Raw genomic sequence first — 8,373 nt, 5'->3', positions numbered from 1 at the left:
CTCCCTGGGTGGAAGGAGTCCTTTATCCCTGGGCCTCCAGATCGATACCCAACCCAACAAATGGATTGTCGCCTGGGGGATGCCTGATGAATCCTGGACAAATGTCCAGCTTCACATAAGGCCCATATTTGATTTAGTTTCTAAAGATTGTCTTTTTTGAAATTCCACCTAATTTAGTCAATGATGAACACACACACACACACATGCGATTGTATATTGTGTTTATTCCCGGTACAACATTTTTCTCTATGAATATTTAACTGCAGTAGTGACCGTCCTTAACCCAATTTGGTAGATAACACAATAAAAGAAAACAATGAATGTCCCATTAGAGCACAAACACACTTTTGTGTACTCCCCTTATGGAAGAAACTCATGATTTCATATTTTAAATTCCACATGTGAAATCATTTGAAAACATGTTTTTGGTGAAAAGCATGAGGTGGCGCACACCTAAAAAGTTAGTTGAGGTGCTGACTAATGGTGAGTAAACTATAGGCTATAAAAATTAGAGTCGCACACTCCGAGCTCCCAGTAATTTATTGGGTAAAACACCAAAGTTTCAGCATCCCTGTGCCTTCTTCAGGGTAAAATCATGAATGCTTGAACCAGGTTATGTAGATAAAGAGTGTAATACATTTTTATTTGAGCAGACACTCTTATCCAGAGCAACTTACACTAGTGAGTGCATAAATGTTTATACTTTTTACAAAGTGGTCCCCTGTGGGAAACGAAGCCACAACCCTAGGGGTGTATGCACCATGCTTTACCAACTGAGCCACATGGGACACCAATCACCATAATGAGGGGTGTGTCATAGTAAGTAGGGTGATGAGGGATGAAAAAGTGAAACTGTTTATAAAAGACAATAATTTACAGAATGTTTAATATATTAGGCTATTCTTTTGATAATCATATCGCAACATGATCAAAATGATCAAAATGCATTATTATATAATTTCATATATATATATATATATATATATTGTAGCGACCCGCACAGACAGCTGTGTGTTATGTGTTATGCGGTTAGTTGGTTGTGTTGTACTTACCAGTACCCAGTGTTCGTGGGGTCCGACATGCCAACCAACCTGCTATCTGCCAATCACGGGAATGCCTGGAATGTTCTAATGCTGGGCATCCTGGTGGTTGGTGGAGTGGCGGGGAGGGTGGGGGGTTTGGCAGGGGGATGGAGCATTGGACGTTTAAGGCCATGTTTAGCCATTGTTCTCCCTCCTATGTCTGGGCTTCACCAGAGAAGGTCACAGTTGTTTATACCGGTATCTTTCATTTATTTGGTGTGGGCTACGGCCAAACAGTAGCCTGTGTGGAGTTGGGTTAATAAACCGTGAATTCGTAAACTCAAGCCTCTGTCTGGACAATTGTTCCTTTATGATCTAGCCAGGTCATTAAAACGTAGATAAAAGTTAGCCAGATAGCTAGCTGACTACCGTGGCTAGCTAACGTACGTGAGAACGGGGGTTGAAAATAGAGGGAATCCGAAAGTGAAGGTGGAGGTAAGGGACGATTATTGCCAAGGAGGTGCGTGTGCATGGACATCGGAGGATCTGGCTGAGGAGATCGCCAGGGCATCTGAGCACAGAGGCCGCTTGAGGGAGACCGCTAGAATGATGGCGGCTGAAGCGGGTATGAGTGCTCTGTCGACTGTGCTTCGAGTGGATTCTGGTGGGCAGACCGAAGGCGTGACGTCGATCCTGCGGGACAAGGAATCTGGGGCTCAGGTTGTAAACAAACATGCAGCGCTCATTTTCCCGATTGCCTCCGTATCTGCTAAGAAGCACTGAGGAAGCACTTTGGACAGTGTGTACAGCCTGGGCTGCTGCACTCAGAAATGAGTAATAGACGCAGGCAGCCTGGAGAGCCGCTACGGGTGCTAGCTAATGACATTGAGAGCCTCTCTCGGCGGGCATATGCTCACATGCACCCCTCCGTGCCGAGCGAGCTAGCACGGGACCAGTTCATCCAGGCGCTCTCTCCTACGGAGCTGCGCATACAGACCCAGCCGAGTCATTGCAGATAGCCTTGGAGATGGCTTTGGAGAGGGAGCTGGGGCTTCAGCTGGGGCTTCAGTGGGGGTGCAGGGAGACAGACCCACTGTGCGGGATGGGGGGCAGAGCAGCCCAGAGCCGGAAAAGCCTGCATGGGTGGCTGAAATGACTGAACTTATTTGTGCTGTGTCGCTACAAGTGGCACGAAACACATGCCCTAATCCCAGGGTCTGCTGGGGGTGTGGCCAGTCAGACCATCCCCCAGAGTTCGGGGTCCGCATAGATGGGGCAGTGCGGACACCTGGCTCTCTTTCCCAACCACCATCTTCAGGAGGAGCCCACCGACACGCACGGTGGAGCAAGGCTCCACGTCCCCCAGAAGGGCAAACGGAGGGTGGTGGGCTGGACCTGTGTTGTTTTTTTGTTATGTTCCAGTCACTGTGGAGGGGGTGCACTTCACTGGTGGACACTGGGTCCACAGTAACCCTGGTGAGGCCCGGATATTGTGCCAGGTTGGACTCAGATTGAGCCCACAACTGTGCAGCTCCGCATAGTCACAGGTGAGCTGAAAGGGCAGGGAATAATGACTCTGACAGTAGGGGGCAGGACTGTGCGTCATTCTGTGTGGGTGGCGGCTGTGCAGGTCCCTTGTATCCTGGGGTTGGACTTTCTTAGGAGCACAGGCTGCCAGTTAGACCTAAATGGGGGCACACTGAGCTTCCAGGAAGGGCCTGCAGTCACCATGGTCCCCCCTAATGTCACATTCACACAACCCAACAAACCCATTACTCCAACAGTTAAAGCAGCAGAGACTCATGGCTGCCCCCCCCCCCCCTCCACATCTGTGTGTGACTTTTCCCCAGCCCCTCTGTCACCTACGGCTGTGTGTTATATTCCCCCAGATACCTCCACGACACATCCTTCCTTGAGCCTTGCCCATGCCCCCCCAGCCCAGCTACCCCAGATGGGAGAGGAGAAGACACTGTCTGCAGTGAAGGAGATATGGGGGAGGAACTGTGTTGGTCTTGACCCCGAGCAGCAGGAACAGTTGTGACAGATGCTGTTTGAACTCAGAGACCGCTTTGCGCTGAATGAGGAAGAGATGGGTCAGACTCATCTGGTGCAGCATGAGATCGACACAGATGAGCCCCTGGGTGTCCCCGCCATATCCCGCTGGCACGCATTAGGCGGCAGACAAGCTGTGTTGGAGATGCAGCGGGCAAACTTCATCGAGCCCTCAGACAGCCCCTGGGCGGCGCCAGTTATCATGGTTCCTAAGAAGGGGGGCAAGCTGAGGTTCTGTGAGGACTACAGGCGGCTGAATGAGGTAACCAGGAAGGACTCATACCTCATACCACGTATTGGTGAGTTGCTGGACGTGGTTAGGGGGTCCTCCTAGTTCTCCTCACTAGACATCCGCAGTGGCTACTGGCAGGTACCCCTCTCCCCAGAGGCCAGAGCCAAAACTTTGTTCTCCACTAACTGTTGACACTGGCAGATCAAGGTCCTGTGCTTCGGCCTGTGCAACGCCCCAGCTACTTTTGAGCATTTGATGGACAGGGTGCTGGATGGCATCCCCCAACAGGAGTGTCTGATATACCTCAACAACATCCTGGCCCATGGCAGCTCCTTCCAGTCAGCCCTGGGGGCGCTACGGCATGAGCTGGAAAGGGTGGCTGCCGCAGGCCTGAAGCTCCACCCCGAGGAGTGCCACTTCCTGAGGACTGAGGTGTCCTTCTTGGGCCACCGAGTGGGGAAGGAGGGTATCAGCACCATGGAGGATAAGGTTGGGGCTGTCCAAGAATGGCCAACATCAGCTGAAGAGCTTCCAGGGCCTGGCGTCGCTGCTCTTCCTGAACCGCCTGCTGCCGAAGGACAATGCCTTCACTTGGACAGTGGGGTGCGAGGAGGCCTTCATGACCCTCAAATGTGCACTGATCGAGGCCCCTGTGCTTGCCCCCCTGACCTTACATTGCCCTTTATCCTGGACACAGATGCGAGCAATGTGGGCATGGTTGGGGTGCTGGCCCAGGTGGGGCCAGAGGGGGAGAGAGTGACACAGTAGTGCTGGTACTGTGTCACCCGACGGGAGCCCCTGTTGTGGCTTCCATCAAACACTTCAAGTACTACCTGGGTGGCCTGCCATTTAATGTAAGGACTGACCACTCTGCTTCCCAGTGGCTCAGAGGGACCAGGTTGCATGCTGGTAGGAGGAGCTTCAGCCATACAGGGCAGGGGCACACCACTCCAACACTGACGCCATGTCCCGTCGGCACTGTACTGCAGATGGCTGCCGCCACTGTGAGTGGAGAGAGTGCCGTGAGAGAGAGCTGTGAGTGGAGGAGGGGTCTGTTCCACAGTGTGTCGGGCAAGCGGGCCTGTCTGCTGTGAGCTGCAGACTGTCAACGTGGCTGAATGGGGGCAGCAGCAGGGACGGGACACAGACCTACAGCCAGGGCTACAGTGAGTAGAGGCGCAGCTGAAGCCACCGTGGGAAGAGGTGGCAGTGCTCTCACTCGTGACCAAAGGGTTGTGGTCAAAGTTTGAGAGACTGCGTCTGGCTGATGGCGTGCTACAGCGGGCATGGAAGGAGTCAGCTACGGGAGAGGAGACGTTGCAGGTGATGGTCCCAAAAGCACTGCGGGAGGCTGTGCTCCAGAGCACTCATGGGGTGGTGGGGACTGGATACTTTGGGGTCACAAAAACACTCCACCGCCTCTGTCATGGCTTTTAATGGGGGAAGCACAAGAGGGATGTGGAGGACTTTTACCGCCGCTGTGACAACTGCACAGCGAGAAAGGGCCCTCCAGACCGCTCTCATGCTCAGCTCCAACAGTTCCCAGTGGGGGCTCCCATGGCGAGGGGGGGAGTGAATGTAGTTGAACTGTTCCCCACCACAGACAGTGGAAACCGCTGGGTGCTCAAGGCCATGGACTATTTAATAAAATGACCCGAGGCCTTTGCTCTGCCTGACCAGGAGGCAGAGACCATAGTCGACGCCCTGACAGCAGGAATGTTCAGCAAGTTTGGAGCAACCAAGGCATAATTGTGAGTCCTGTGTGTTCGTCACTGTGTGTGAAAAGCTGGGTATGCACAAGACCCTCACTACTCCTCTCCATCCTCAAAGTTATGGCCTTGTGGAGTGCTTCAACAAAACACTTGGACAGCAGCCAAACATCAGCGTGACTGGGACAAGCACCTGCCTATGGTCCTCATGGCATGCCGCTCCACTGTCCAAGACTCCACCTCCTGCACGCCTGCCCTCCTCATGCTGGGGAGAGAGATCCGCACCCCTGTCTCATTGAACTTGCCTGCGCATTTTATGGCTTGTCATGCTTAATTAGATGACTCGGGGGTGGAAAGAATGTGGTAATGACAAAATGACCCTGACAGTGAGTACAGACAAAGTCGTTGGATATCCACAGGGGCTCCAAAGCTCCATAGCCTGTACTTGGACTGCACTCTGTCTGAGTATATGAAATGACCCCTAGTTGTTTGTTTCCCTGTCTAATGGTTAGGGTAAGCTATTCGGGAGGTTATAAGCTTATTCTATACCTGTGCCTCTACACTGAGGTTATTACTGTAGAACCTCCTAGACGTCTCTTCTGTCATGTGCATTCGTATCTGTTTCTATAAAAGGCCTTTTCACACTCCATTGTTCTTAATGTGCTATGTTTTTTTTTTTTATTATTCATGCAGAACGTGTTACTGGCATCACGAGCATATGTAAATTAAGTGAAAGTGCAAATTTTGTGATTGGACAGTGAGAACTCAAGGCGTTGTTCTTGTTTTACACTGGCTATTTTGGCACCATGTTTCTGGGGCTAACCGCGAAAAGTCGGTGCTAACCATATCCCTTAACCCAAGGTGGCTCTTAGCCCTGGGCTAATATGTAGTGTGAATGCGCCGAAAGAGTAACCACAGCCAAGACAGTACATCCAAGACAGACCTGGGTTCAAATGATGTTTTCTTTTGAAATACTTTACTTTCTTTTGAAATACAATGGAGCTTGCCTGGCACAGTGGAACCAATGCACGGTATAGTCCCAAAAGTGTAGATCCTGCACATCTGCGCTCTAGGGAGACTCAATCAGACGCAAGTATTTGAAAGAAAACAAATGCTATTTGAACCCAGGTCTGATCCACAGTGGCCGCTGGGTGGTAGGGGAGGGAACGACAGACATGGTGACAAGAGAATGGATGGACAGACATACATTACCTCACATGCCGGGCCCAGAGGAGTCCTCCCAGGCTGGTGGTCACATGTCGCGGCCCACAGAGGCATGACAGGTAAGGCTATTCTGTAAGCCGGAAATTCCAGTTCTCACTCCAGGTCAGACGCAGGAAGGGTGTTTAAGTGTGGAAAAGTATGTCAACTGGAAAAGGTACACTAGTGTTCTCCCTCTCACCCGGTCACCCAGTGTGCCATCCTGCAAAATGTTTGTGGCTATCCTCAAGCGTGATCATAATTTAACCATAGAGTCATACCTGTCTTCAAAGATACGGTCAATTACTTAATTATAACAAATGGTGTAAACCCAGCCCTCAAATTATTATTTGAGCCCTCAAATTATAATGTATCATTGGCTCCCAGCTAGAATTCCCTTGCTTGTCATGTGAAATCTAACGTTTACATGGGTAAATTACATTTAGTTTCATAGGTGTTTGAGAGATCTCATATATATCTCATATTATGAATCCCATGGTAAGGTAGTCATCAAATGTAATTAATGGACTATCCAAACTAGCCTTTCAGCTTCCTCCTCTGCCCTCTACGATTCATTCTGGGTAGGCAACCCGCTGACCATATACTGTACAGTTGAAGTTGGAGGTTTACATACACTTAGGTTGGAGTCATTAAAACTCATTTTTCAATCACTCCACAAATGTCTTGTTAACAAACTATAGTTTTGGCTAGTTGGTTAGGACATCTACTTTGTGCATGACATAAGTAATTTTTCCAACAATTGTTTACAGACAGATTAATTCACTTATAATTCACTGTATCACAATTCCAGTGTTTCAGAAGTGTACATACACTAAGTTGACAGTGCCTTTAAACAGCTTGGAAAATTCCAGAAAAATATGTCATGGCTTTAGAAGCTTCTGATAGGCTAATTGACATAATTTGAGTCAATTGGAGGTGTACCTGTGGATGTATTTCAAGGCCTACATTCAAACTGAGTGCTTCTTTGCTTGACATCATGGGAAAATCAAAAGAAATCAGCCAAGACCTCAGAAATAAATTGTAGACCTCCAAAAGTCTGGTTCATCCTTGGGAGCAATTTCCAAACACCTGAAGGTACCACGTTCATCTGTACAAACAATAGTACGCAAGTATAAACACCATGGGACCACGCAACCGTCATACCGCTTAGGAAGGAGACGCGTTCTGTCTCCTAGAGATGAACGTACTTTGGTGCGAAAAGTGCAAATCAATCCCAGGACAACAGCAAAGGGCCTTGTGAAGATGCTGGAGGAAACAGGTACAAAAGTATCTATATCCACAGTAAAATGACTGGTGCACTTCACAAAATAGATGGCTTCATGAGGAAGTAAAATTATGTGGATATATTGAAGCAACATCTCAAGTCATCAGTTAAAGCTTGGTCACAAATGGGTCTTCCAATTGGACAATGACCCCAAGCATACTTCCAAAGTTGTGTCCAAATTGCTTAAGGACAACAAAGTCAGGGTATTGAAGTGTCCATCACAAAGCCCTGATGGAGTGTTCATCACAAAGCCCTGACCTCAATCCCATAGAAAATTTGTGGGCAGAACTGAAAAAGTGCGTGCGAGTAAGGAGGCCTACAAACCTGACTCAGTTACACCAGCTCTTTCTGGAGCAATGGGCCAAAATTCACCCAACTTATTGTGGGAAGCTTGTGGAAGGCTACCCAAACTGTTTGACCCAAGTTAAACAGTTTAAAGGCAATGCTACCAAATACCAATTGAGTGTATGTACACTTCTGACCCACTGGGAATGTGATGAAAGAAATACATGCTGAAATAAATAATTCTCTCTACTATTATTCTGACATTTCACATTCTTAAAATAAAGTGGTGATCCTAACTGACCTAAGACAGGGAAGTTTTACTCAGATTAAATATTAGGAATTGTGAAATCTGAGTTTAAATGTACTTAGCTAACGTGTATGTAATCTTCTGACTTCAACTGTACATGCTATAAAGTAAGAAGGCACCCACTAAGACAAATAAGCTTCATTAATATCTGCTAACGTAGGCCCCTGCAGGATAGGCTCCTACAGTGGTTGTGCTATCTTTGGACCCCTTGAGTCAACAAACATTGCTCTCCACGGTGGCCAAGAGACACAGATACCCTGTATGAGTTTACAGAAGCCTGC

Source organism: Oncorhynchus clarkii, chromosome 22, assembly GCF_045791955.1.
Source record: "Oncorhynchus clarkii lewisi isolate Uvic-CL-2024 chromosome 22, UVic_Ocla_1.0, whole genome shotgun sequence".
Classification (NCBI taxonomy): Eukaryota; Metazoa; Chordata; class Actinopteri; order Salmoniformes; family Salmonidae; genus Oncorhynchus; species Oncorhynchus clarkii.
This window is presented reverse-complemented; position numbering follows the sequence as displayed.